Below are 13,439 nucleotides of genomic sequence, written 5' to 3' on the forward strand. Positions count from 1 at the left end.
AGTAATTAAACCAGACTGGGCGGGGCCTGAGGTGCGAGTTAGTAACGGAAAATTGGTGGCCAGCGTACTTCACACCAGGGCTGAGGACGCGGGGACTCGGGTTTCTGTATAATTTATTGATTAATTTTGTTTATTGCCCAATCTCAATCAGACTGCCGGGTCATCTTGCTGTCTGACGGAGGCGAGGGTCCCCAATGGAGGGCTCTCTATGCGGGAGTCCTTCCCAGCACCATTGGGGATCTGGGGTGGAGACTGTTGCAGGGAGCTGTCGTGTGCCACAGATTTTAAGCTCCTTTCCAGACTCCAAGGCCAGATGTGTTTTCTGGGGCCTAGAGGAGTCCACGGGCCGTGTATATATTCAGTGTGACAGGTTGCAGCCCCTGTGTAGTTACCTGAAGGGGCTGCTCCTCAACTCTTGGTTACACTTTAGCCCCACGCTCCTAATCTTTGGCCGCCCGGTGCGGAGGGGGGTGGGTAAGTGGGAGGATCTTCTCCTGGACCTGCTCTTGGGCCTGGCGAAAACAGCAATTTGTAGGTCCAGGATGGGTGGGGCCCATGGGGGGTCGCTCTGGCTGCCTGCCTCTCTCCCGTGGTCTTGTCCCTGCCTGGGTGGCCCTGGAGAGGGAGCAGGCGGTGTCCACCGGTTAACTTGATACCTTCCTCGACCGCTGGACATGGAAGGTATGAAGAGGCGATAATCCATCCTCACAATCACATTGTGATTGAATTATTAATTGTGTGTGTGTCACAAATACATTTCTTCTATTTTGATACAAAAGCTCTACTAGACATGTTAAACTACTAGTTATTTAATCAGGGCTGCAGCTGCTGAAAGGTTGACTGTACTGGGGTTTGTGGCCAGAGCTGGCAGACGTGTTGTTCTGAAGTCTGATGTCTCACACCTGAAGAGTCTGTTTATGTCGTGTTGCAATGACCTTTTTCTGTTGCCTGGTGTCAGAAATAGAAATCAAAGGAAGATGATGCCCCACTCTGTTAATCAACTCTTTGACACATTTCCATTTCTTAATTTACAAAGATCACAACTCCATTAGTGAACAATGGATTGCCAGTCTGCCACTTTTTAGTGAGGCTTGAAAGGATTCGCTGTGAAGCTACACCTGCCCATCTGTCTGTGTGTCACTGTGTTTGGATTGTGTTAGACAACAGTCCTAATATCTCACCTACATCCATTACAATCTTTGAAATGTTAGATTGTACTTGGAAGAAGTTGAGTTTGAATCTAACAATTCTGAAATTGGGAGCTTTTAATGATTTCTGTTTTTCACATAACTATATAGTGATGTGATCAGTCAAAGCAAATTTAAAATTGTTGTTATTTACTGAACACAGCTGAATAATTCTACAAGGATGCTATCGCAGTCTTCCTCAGTATTAACTACACCCCCCAATTTAGTGACATCAGCAAATTTTGAAATTGTACTTCTGATTCCCAAGTCCAAATCATTCATGTAAATGGTGAACAACAGTGATCCCAGCACCAATCCCCGTGGAACATCACTTCCCACCTTCCGCCCGTCTGAGTAAATACCTTTAACTCATCCCGTCACTATAACTGGACTTGTCTCCATTCCCGTGCCGAGGGGATTGCTGTACCAGACGGGAGGGGCAACATTTGGGGACTCTCGATTCTCCACCAATTCCCATTCCCCTTCTTTCTGGTGGATAATGGAGGTGCCACTGTGTGTAATGTGCAAGTCAGTAAGAGTTGTCAGCGAGGATTAATCAGCACTTTCTAATTGGAGATGATAGTCAATGGAATCTTTCAGACAATGAATTGTAGATTTTATAGCAAAGATTAATATACGATTGAAGTAAAAGTTCATAATTTTATTGTAAAATATTTCAGGAACACTCATCAGAAATTAAGGGGAAAGTTCAGACAGCAGTACTTAAAGGGACACTGCAGCCCCGACAACTCAAATCAGCTATATATCCAGAATATTAAAATCCAGCCCAGATATAGGGGTTATTAACATCAGCAGAAACAAACCCCAACTGTCAGAATGAACATGGTTCAGTCCTGGATGTGATTAACAGCAGCAATAACAGCAGAATTGAACCACTGCAGTCACTTGTGAACTTGCTGGTGTCTCAGCAGGTTGGATGACTGACTGAATCCCTTCTCACACACTGAGCAGGTGAACGGCCTCTCCCCGGTGTGAACTCGCTGGTGTGTCAGCAGGTTGGATCAGTGAGTGAATCTCTTCCGACACACGGAGCAGGTGAACGGCCTCACCCCAGTGTGAGCTCGCTGGTGTGTCAGCAGGTTGGATGACTGATTGAATCCCTTCCCACACACGGAGCAGGTGAATGGCCTCTCCCCAGTGTGAATGCGCTGGTGTCTCAGAAGGTCAGAGGAATTAGTGTATCCCTTCTCACACATGGGGCAGGTGAATGGCCTCTATGCAGTGTGAATGTGATGGAGTATCAGCAGGGTGGATGAATTAGTGAATCCCTTCTCACACACAGGGCAGGTGAACGGCCTCGCTGCAGCGTGAATGTGCTGGTGTATCAGCAGGGTGGATGAATTAGTGAATCCCTTCTCACACACAGGGCAGGTGAACAGTCTCTCCCCAGTGTGAATGCACTGGTGCTCAATGAGGTGAGGTGACTGCCTGAACCTCTTCCCACAGTGAGAGCAACTGAATGGTCTCTCCTCAGTGTGAAGTCTCTGGTGTGTCAGAAGGTGGGATGACTGACTAAATCCCTTTCCACACTTGGAGCAGGTGAACGGCCTCTCCCCGGTGTGACTGCATCGATGAGTTTCCAGGCGGGACGGGGAGCTAAATCCATTCCCACAGTCCCCACATTCCCACAGTTTCTCCGTGGTGTGGGTGTCCTTGTCTCTCCAGGTTGGACAATCGGTTGAAGCCTCATCCACACACACAACACGTGTACGGTTTCTCCCCGCTGTGAATGGTGCAATGTTTTTTCAGACTGTGTAACTGGTTAAAGCTCTTTCCACAGTCAGTGCACTGGAACACTCTCACTCGGGTGTGTGTGTCTCGGTGCTTTTCCAGTCACACCGATCTTTGAAATCTTTTCCCACAGACAGAACAGGCAAACATTTCTCCTTCCACATTCAAAGGCCGATGATATTCCCTGTAAAAGACATCACTGCAAGTTCAGGATTAAAATTCGGAACAGATAATTCTAGTTTCTATGGAACATTCTCTCCTCTCTTATTACATAGAATTACACAGATTGTACAGCACAGAAACAGGCCAATCGGCCCAACTGGTCCATGTGGTGTTTATGCTCCACACGAGCCTCCTCCCATCTCTCTTCATCTCACCCTATCAGCATCTCCTTCGATTCCTTTCTCCCATGTGTTTATCCAGCTTCCCCTTAAATACATCCATGCTCTTCGCCTCAACTACTCCCTGTGGCAGCAAGTTCCACATTCTCAGCACCCTCTGGGTGAAGGAGTTTAATCTAAATAGGACTTTCCTGGGCAGCCAATCAGCACTGCTGCCTCTTTTGTGCATTTCCTGGCGAGGCGAAACAGTTGATATTTTCTGATCAAAAAGAGCTGAGCTCGGCAGCATTAGTCCTGTTTTGCCTCCTTTGGAGACCAGGTGTACGAGCAGAGTGAGCACAGCCTTCACAGCAACTGCAATAAAATTGTTACAGTTGTGAAGGAACTTTGTGTCAGTGCACTGGACCACAAAGTATGTGTGTCGATTATTGTCTTATTACCCTGCTGTAAAGTGCCTTGAGATGTTTTAAAAGCTCTATATAAAGGTAAGTTGTTGTTGGTGTATGGAGAACTCTGTTGAAATTTAGTGAAATGATCAATAACCAAGGAAGATCATTTCTTTGTTTGGTTCTGTTAGTTTTCATAGAATCATTGAAAAGTACAGCACGAAGGAGGCCATTCGGCCCATCGTGCCTGTGCTGGCTCTTAGAAAGAGCACTCGTGCTTCGTCCCACATCCCTGCTTGTTGTCCGTAACCCTGTAAGATCCTCATCCTCAAGTACCCGCCCAACTCCCTTTTAAAATCATTGATGGAATCAGCTCATGACCTTTTCAGGTCGAGCGCTCCAGATCCCGACAACTCTCTGAGTTTTATTCAATTGTTACCACAGTTGCTTCTGTGGAGCTTTAATAATAAATGCATTTTGCTGTGAAAGCAATTAAAACATTCCTAGTATATAAATAGACAGATGCATCAAAATATTAAAATTGTGGGAGGGAGGGCAGTGCTCGCCAGGGCCCAATAAACAATGGAATTCTTCTTTCCCAACCCAATGCTCAGAAGATGAAGTCCCAGAGCTGCCTCTGGCTCGGTTCCACCTGCCCTATTCTGACAAGCTGAGGTGTTGGTCAGTGCACTGTGATTGCCCGGTGGGCAGAAAATGGCAAATCTAGAAATATGACCAAAATAACACATTTTAACCCCAAAGCTGTAAATCCCCGTCCCACACACTCTCCCTCCCCCCGTGCTGAAATCCAAACCCATCGCACCATCTCCAACATTTCTTTCCTCCACTCCCAGTTTTCCCCCTCCCTCTACTCTGGTTGGGTTCAGTTCTGCACCCGCTGTGTGCAGAGTGAGAATCAATGATTCAATGATTGTCCCTCTTGGTCACTGGGACCCTGAAGCCCTGCCCACTCTCTGTTCCTGTATAAAGATGGCCACGCATGCGCCCTGCTGCAGGTAGAACCGGTCTGTCTTTCCTTCACCAAGATGGCGGCACGTAACCCGGGCCTGTCACCGAGAAAAAGCCTCACCGCTGCCGTCCGGCGGAACACATTCAGCCGCTGGATCTCAATCGGGCCTGAGACCATTCTCCAACTTTATAAACCCTGCGGTGCGGCCTACCCGCAATTTTTTTTTTATTTTTTTTTTTTAATGACATTCACAGAGCTCAAGTCTCGGCTCTTGGTACAAAGTCACAAGCCCCTCATGCCTGCAAGGCAGGGGTCCCAGCCTCTTCAAGTTAATGATGTGATTTCCAAGCTTCTTGATCATCTTCACTTGTTCATCCAGATAGTGGGTCTCCAGGAATTCACACAGTTGAGGGTCGGCGCTCCCAGTGGACAGTTTGTGCAGATCCAGCAGACTCTGGTCAACATTCTTCTCCATCTGCAGGGCTCTCTGCATCGCTGAGCGGAGCCTCCCCTTCTCCCAGCCGAACAAATGGTCTGTAAAGAAGCTGAAAAACATTAGATTAATTAAAAAAACTTATCAAATTAAATTTAAATCACATTGGCTGGGGTGATGATGCAATCCAGTCCCCGCAGCGCCCACCGGTCTCGGAAGGCCTCAAGCATGCCGGCAGACACCGCGTGCTCCATCTCCAGGGCCACCCGGGCATGAACATAGCCGTGGAAGAGAGGCAGGCAATTGGGCCAAACGATCCCCCCCCCCCGACCGCCCACTGCCTGCACCTGTTTATGGCCACTTTGGCCAGGCCCAGGAGCAGTCCTACAAGGAGGTCCTCCGACCTGCCCTCTCCCCTCCGCACCGGGTGGCCGTAGATCAGGAGCGTGGGACTGAAGTGCAGCCAAAAATCGAGGAGCAGCCCCTTCAAATAATGGAACAGGGGCTGCAACCTCTCACATTCCACATAAACATGGAACACAGACTCCTCTAGGCTGCAAAAATAGCAAGAGGCCTGGGAGTCTGTGAACTTATCTAAAATCTTATTGCACAGGACTGCTCCATGCAACACCCTCCAGGCCAAGTCCCGAACAGATAAAGGGAGGACTCCCGCGTAGAGAGCCCCCCATTGGGGACCTCCGCCTCCACCGGATGGCAAGATGGCACGCCAAGGTGAGTCCGGACGGCAGGCGAAGATGACAAAGTGGAGATTGTGCAGGAGCAGCCCGTACAGGAAACCCCTCTGCGCAGAACTAAAAGACATGGAGGGCATTTCTCCGAGATGGCTCAAGCTGTGAGGCGCCGGTTCCTGAGAGGGGTTTTGGGGCTGCGCGCCGATGAGGAATTCCATCCAAACAGGGGTCAGTTTGGACGGGATCGCCCCACGTGCCTGAGCCTCCTCGATACACCTATTGGAGTCGGGGCCCAGTGCTGCTTTCAGTGTCTCGATGGCTTTGGCCGCGAGCCGGACTTTGGCCCAGGACAGGCGCTGTGCCAGCTCCTCCGGCACCATCCAACCCACTCCTTCGCCATCGAGCAGGTCCCCGACCCTGGTCACCTTACCAGGAACAGCCCTGCCCTCCGCCAGCCGCCCGGTCCAGCGGTCACGGAGGTGCGGATTCCTGAGCAGCGGCTCCTGAAGGAGAGCCGCCACTCCTGACGGGGGAGAACTCCGCCTGGAGGCGATGCTGTTCCAGACCCATAGCAGTTCCTGGTAGAAGACAGGCAACTCCCGCAGGTAGGCATGCGTACGGCCCAATTCCACAAACAGGAGCTGCGTGTCATAGTTGAGGCCGTGCAGCTGGCGGAAGAAATACGTCACCAGCGCACACCAGCGAGGAGGATTCTCGACGTACAGGTATCTCTGCAGTGTCCGAAGACGGAAAGTCGCCACCCGGGTGCAAAGGCACACCAGCGCCTGACTGCCCTCCCTAAGCGGGAGACTCAGAACTGCGGCAGAGACCCAGTGCTTCCCTTTCTCCCAGAAGAAGTTGATGAGCTTCTTCTGCATCTTGGCGACAAACGCAGGGGGCGGGATCAAAGTGACCAACCGGTACCACAACATGGTGGCCACCAGCTGGTTTTTGAGCAGCACTCGACCCCTGTAGGACAACACTTGGAGCAGTCCTGTCCAGCGTCCTAGGCGAGCGCTGACTTTGGCCTCCAGCTCTTGCCAGTTCACAGGACAGGCGTCCTCGGCGGGGCTGAGGTAGACTCCCAAGTAGAGGAGGTGCGTGGTGCTCCAGGCGAAGGGCCTGAACTCCTCCGGCAGGGAGTCCACCCGCCACTGGCCCACCAGGAGTCCAGAATATTTCTCCCAGTTGATCCTGGCGGAGAATGCATCCGAGTAAATCTGCTGGCATTCTCGCATCCTCCGCAAGTCAGCGGGATCCGTGACCATGAGGAGCACGTCATCAACGTAAGCCGAGAGGACGACTTCCACGCCCGGCCCTTGCAGAGCCAATTCCGTCAACCTCTTCCGCAAGAGGTGCAGGAAAGGCTCCACGCAGACGGCGTATAACTGACCGGACATGGGGCATCCCTGATGCACCCCCCTCCCGAAGCGAAGGGGCGCCGTCAAAGACCCGTTAACTTTTATCAGACACTCCGTGGCGGCATACAGAAGTCGGATCTGGGCGACGAAATGCGTCGAAGAGATACTCGTGATCCACCCTGTCGAACGCCTTCTCCTGATCCAGGGAAAGGAAGGCGACCGACAGACCAGCCCTCTGGGAATGGTGGACCAGGTCCCGGACCAGATGGATGTTATCGTGGATAGTTTGGCCCGGGACCGTGTAGAACTGGTCGGGGTGGATCATGTCGGCCAGCACAGTGCCAAGGCGGCCAAACATGGCCCTGGCAAAAATTTTATAATCCATGCTGAGGAGGGAGACCGGGCACCAGTTTTTTAAATTTTTTTTTATAAAAGGCGGAGATCGCCCCTCTTAGGCAGCAGGACAATGAGAGGGGCATCTCCCCGGTTGCCAGACTTTCCCCCAGGACCCGCACGTATTCTCCCCCCAGGACGTCCCAGAATGCCCTGTGGAACTCCACGGTCAGCTCGTCCAGCCCCGGGGACTTTCCCCTCGAGAGCTGGCCGAGGGCGCCAGTCAGCTCCGCCAAGCTTAGCGGAGCATCCAATTTTTCAGCGCCCTCCGGGCCGAGCTTCGGCAGATCCTCCCACAAAACTCTGCGCGCATCCTCGCTGGACAGATCCGGAGAGAAGAGAGCCCCATAATAGGCGCAGGTCTCTGCGCTGATCCCCTCCGGATCCGAGACCAGAGATCCGTCGTCGGCCAGCAGCCCCAAGAGCTGCTTATGGACCCCCCATCTTTTTTCCAGCAAGTAGAAGAAGGGGGAGCCGTGGTCCAGGTCCCGGAGGATCTGGATCCGCGACCTCACATACGCGCCTCGGGACCCGATGAGCTGCAGGTCCTTCAGCGCGCCCTTCTTCTCTTCGTACACCTTCCGCAGGGCCTGGTCATCGACGACTTGACTGAGACGGGACTCCAGGTCGAGGAGCTCCCTCTCCAACCGCCCGACCTGGGCCTCCTGCCTCTTGGTCGACCCCCTCGCGTACTCCTGACATAAGAGACGAACGTGAGCCTTGCCCACGTCCCACCATAGCCTCAAGGAGGGGAAGCCCCCCCGCTTCCTTCTCCAGTCGGCCCAGAACCGACGCAACAAATCCCGGATCCGCTCGTCCTCCAGCAGCAGGTTGTTAAAATGCCAGTACGCGGACCCCACCCCGTGCGCGTAACAGAATGAGCTCTGCCCACACCAGGTGGTGGTCCGTGCATGGCACCGGCTGCATGGAAGCCGCTGGAATGCAGGAGAAATGTAAAGGCGGTCGATTCTGGACCTTCCTCCTCCAGACCTCACGTCCACCAAGTCGAAGGACCCGACCAGGTCCCTCAACTCCTCCATCGCCGCCAGGCCGTACGGGGGACCCGAACGGTCCCTCGCCTCAAGGGTGCAATTAAAATCCACCCCGAGGATGACGCACTCGCTGACGTCGATGGAGCCCAGAAGAGCGGACACTTTTTCAAAGAAGCGCACTTGCTGCGCACCGGCCACAGGGGCGTACACGTTCACTAGATAGAGCAGCATGCCCCCCAGGTGAACAGTGACCTGGAGCAAACGGCCCGGCATATGCTCCTTGACCCCCAAGATCTCCGGCTGAAAATGCAGGGCCAGCAAGATAGCCACCCCGCTGGAATAGTTGGAGAGGTGACTTATGCTAACCCCTCCTTGCCACTCCAGGAGCCACGTGGCCTTGTCCTCCGGAATGGTGTGGGTTTCTTGCAGGAAGCACACCGCATACCTCCCGTCCCGGAGGACCGAGAGGTTATTAAATCTACGGCGCGCATCTCGCTGCTATTGATGTTGAGGCTGGCTATGGTTATCTTCATGACAAGAGCATAGTGCAACCTCTACTTAACCTAATGGGAGGAGGGAGAGCGGCCGCTTGTCGACCATCACTCCCTCAGCAGCCCAGCGAGGAACTTGTTGATCCGATGCTGCTCGCGCGACCCCGCGCCCTCATCCGCACCCATGGATTTGACAGCGGCATGGACGGAGCCGACGAGCAGCGCCAGATCTGACCATCTGTCTAGGGCCAGCCGGATTTTGCCAGGGCGACCCCGGCACGCAGCCAGAAAGTCCCGGAGTTCCACAACGGGGATGAGGGGGGACTCGGAGAGGGGCACGAGGGTATCCGCCACCTCACTGGTGACGGAGTCTGACTTGTCCTCGGTGCTCTCCGCTTGGTCCCCGTCCTCCTCCGGGAGGTCGTCATCAGCCAGCCCCGCCTCTGTCTCAATCCCACCCCCAGGATCGGCGGCAGAGGATTCCTCCCTGGGCTCCTCCGGAGGTGCCGGTTCAGGAGGCGGCAGCGGTTTGGGGCCCCCCTCCGCTCCAGGCACTGGGGTGCATGGGGAAACCTGGGAGTACACTATCCCCATTTCCCCCAACACCCCCGGTGAAAGCATCGGAGACGGAGTCGGGGGGTCTTCCCCCTCACCGCCATCAGGCACCGACCCAGCGGACTGTGGAGCTTGAATACATTCCTCGGCCACGTCGAGCAATGCCTGGGAATGGTCCGGACTGTCCTGGGTGAGCCCAGCCTCACTGGCCTTGCCCACCCCAGTCTCCAGGGCGCCCGACATGGCGAGATGTAACGATTCTTGTGTTATTTCCTCTGCGGGTAGATCCGTGGCCTCCCCCCTCATGCGCAGGGTCTCTTCCCCGTCCCCGGGAGGAGCAGGCGGGACAGACTCATCTGTCATACCCTCCCGAGGAACAGGTAACTCCTGCCGAATACAGATGACGGTAATAGTGGGGGGGGCACAGCACCCACGGCGGGCGACGATTCCCTCCGCGAGGAGGGACATCGTCTCTCGTGGTCCTCTCCCAGGGACTCGCACCTCCTTTCTGTTATGGAGAGACACGAAGGCTGGAGACCTCCATACCTACCGAGGCCTCCTCCTCCGCTCCCTCCCATCGAGCGGGTTGCTCGGATCCCTCGAGCCCGAGCCCGGTCGCAGGTCTTAATTCTTCCAACTCAGCTGTCCCGGGCATGAGGCCCCCCAAACTCCGCCGCCACCTGCGCAAGGTATGCGGGCGTAAGTTCCAGCAGATCGTCCGTATCCGCTTGCTCACCGAGGAGACCTGCCCTAAGGTGCTTCATCTTCTTCTGCAACTTCCCTCCGCGCGGACGGTCTCCCTCCCCCCCGCCAGAGGCCGTGATGGCGTTGGCCTCTGACGTCAACCGCGCATCAGGTGTTGAGGACGCGCGGACAGAATCGGGGGGGGTTGCGGTGGCTGCGCCAGCCTTGGCCACCTCAGATGTTCTGGTGGCCTTGGAGGCAGGGCAGTTCTTTCGTACGTGCCCCACCTCCTTACAGGCATGGCACCGCACACCGTCCGACGTCCAAAAGACGCGGAGGGCAGCCCCCTTGTGGCACACAATAAAAGTGCCCTCGGTGTCCTCCTCCCGCGCCAGCTGAATAAAAAGCTGGCACCGGAAGGAGAAGACGTGCCGGAGGCTGGCCTCCCTGCATCCGAGCGGGATCGGTGTGATCCCCGACCTCACCTCCCCCAGTTGACGTAGGTGGGGGAGGAGGAGCTGCTCAGCCGAAACAAAGGGCGGGACATTTGATAAGACGATCCTCTGCATGGTGGCCTTGAGAGGATCCACCGGCAGGATGGTCCCGCCCACGGTGAGCCCCTTGGTTATGGCCAGGGACACCGCCCGCTCCGACCCCAGGAAGAACACAGCCTTGCCGTACATTTTCGAGGCGACGATGATGGCTGAAGGGCTGACAACCTCAGCCATGGCCTTCACGCATGCTTCGATAGTCATGTTGGGGTGAGTGTAGCTCTTCACCCCGTGTTTTTTAGTGAGAAGGCGGAAAGTTGACGGGGCAGCAGAAGCAGCAGGAGCAGCCTTGGCCATGGCTGCCACACTTGCATATGACCTTGCTGGCCCCATCACTGGTGATGATGTGGTCGCCATCGTGGGGTGCTTATTATAAAGGGCTACACCCACCCCAAGTCACAGGCCTGGTGATGTTAATGGCCTCAGTGGTTGTTTTCCCTGAGCCGAGGGAGCTTTAAAAGTGAAGGCACACCTCTCCCCTTGTTGATTAAATTGGGAGAGGGGCCTTCTCCCCTCTGCTCAATGGGCAATTAATGGATATGAGGTGCCTCTTTAGAGAGAGGCAAAGAGAGAGAGAAAGGGGGGTGGGAAGGAGGGAGACCGCAGGGGCTGGGTCTCCACTCAGGATGGTGGGTGGGTGCTCGCAGGGGTGCACTCTCTGAAAAATAATCTCTATTGATGGTCTTCTTGTGGGGGTAGAAGATGTCTTCACCTGGGAAAATAAAGCTGGAGATGCCCAGGCTCTGTCCACCACCAGGTCTTAACGACGTGATAATTAAATGATGACTTCACCTGGGCAGCTCCAGCTGTCCCAGGTCAAGCAATAGGGAGGGGTGTTTGCTAGTGGTGTGTGTGGCCTAGTTTTTACAAGACACTCACACACACCCCTAGATGTTTTCTTCTCCTCCTTCTTTCCTTCCCCCCCACTTAAATACAAAGTCTTTATGAGAGCGCCCCATGAGACACCCACCTGTAGAAGTTTTCCAATGGCTGTCCCTCCTTCTGAACAGATATAGGATGTTTGTTTATCTCCCCTCTCTCCCTCTCCTGTAATGGAGACCAGTTGGGGAAACAATGATGGGATGGCTTCCCTTTGTTGTTAGTTCTGGTCTGGTCTCCTGGTCTCCTGGTCTCTCCTCTCCTCTCCCCTGGCACCCCAATAGTAGCTGCAGCAGCAACAGATGTGCTCTCTCCTCCTGGGCACAGAGAGAGAGAGACCTCACCTGTCCTCTCCTCTCTTCTGGCACAGCAGCAGCACAAGATCCTGGCTGGCTATCAGGGATCCCGGGGTTCATTAACCCACTCCCTGAGCGTTCCAGATCCCAACAACTCTCTGAGTGAAAACATTTCTCCTCATCTTTGTCATCCGATTGAGATTGGGCCATTTTTCACCACCTGTAGGGGTGACCCTGAGTTGCCCCAGTGACACCAGACAGGAGCAAAACCCATGATGGCAAGTGCCCCACAGATATTAAACAACCAATAACCGGTTACTTGGCTTTATAAACAGAGGAATAGTAGAATATAAAAGCAAAGAGATGATGCTGGAACTTCATAAATCACAGGTTAGGCCTCAGCTGGAGTGTTGTGGACAAGTCTGGGCCCCACACTTGAGGAAAGGGGTAAAGGCCTTAGAAAGGGCCCAGAGGAGGTTTACCAGGATGTTACCCGGGATGAGGGGCTTCAGTTATGAGGAGAGGTTGGAAAAGTAATAAAATTAATTGAAATTAATAATCCGGTAGGGTTGTCCTGGTACATTCTACTGCCTTATGATTTGGGCTTTAAGCAGAAGTCCAAATTGCTCAGGCAGTATTGTGTAAGCCACAAAGAATATACTCCATCCATTATTCTATAATAAGGGCTGAGACTGAAGGTTTTTATGGCCACAGATCAAGAGATCATAATAGAAGCATATTGGCAGACTGGAATACTGCGTACAGTTTTGGTTTCCATATTTAAGAAAAGATATACTTGCTCTCGAGGCAGTTCAGAGAAGGTTCACTTGGTTGATTCCGAAGATGAGGGGGTTGACGTATGAGGAAAGGTTGAGTAGGTTGGGCCTCTACTCATTGGATTTCAGAAGAATGAGAGGCGATCTTATCAAAACATATAAGATTGTGAGGGGGCTTGATCGGGTGGATGCGGGGAGGATGTTTCCACTGATGGGTGAGACTAGAACTAGGGGGCATAATCTTAGAATAAGGGGCTGCCCTTTCAAAACTGAGATGAGGAGAAACTTCTTCACTCAGAGGGTAGTAAATCTATGGAATTTGCTACCTCAGAGAGTTGTGGAAGCTGCGACATTAAATAAATTTAAAACGGAGATAGACAGTTTCCTAGCTGATAAGGGAATAAGGGGTTACGGGGAGTGGGCAGGGATGTGGACGTGAGTCTAGGTTCGGATCAGTCATGATCCTATTGAATGGCGGAGCAGGACCGAGGGGCCGTATGGCCGACTCCTGCTCCTACTTCTTATGTTCTAAGTTCGGACTGTCCTCCTTGGAACAGAGAAGGTTCAGAGGCGATTTATTAGAGGTTTTCAAGATGGTGAGCGATTTTGATAGAATAAATTGGGAAAGAAACATTCGCTCTGGTGAGTGGGTCAATAACTAGAGGTCAAAGATTCAAAAATATTGGCAAAAGATCTAGAG

This window comes from Somniosus microcephalus, unplaced genomic scaffold (genome assembly GCF_052327205.1).
Source record: "Somniosus microcephalus isolate GS21.2 unplaced genomic scaffold, FLI_Smic_1.0 unresolved_chr3, whole genome shotgun sequence".
NCBI lineage: Eukaryota > Metazoa > Chordata > Chondrichthyes > Squaliformes > Somniosidae > Somniosus > Somniosus microcephalus.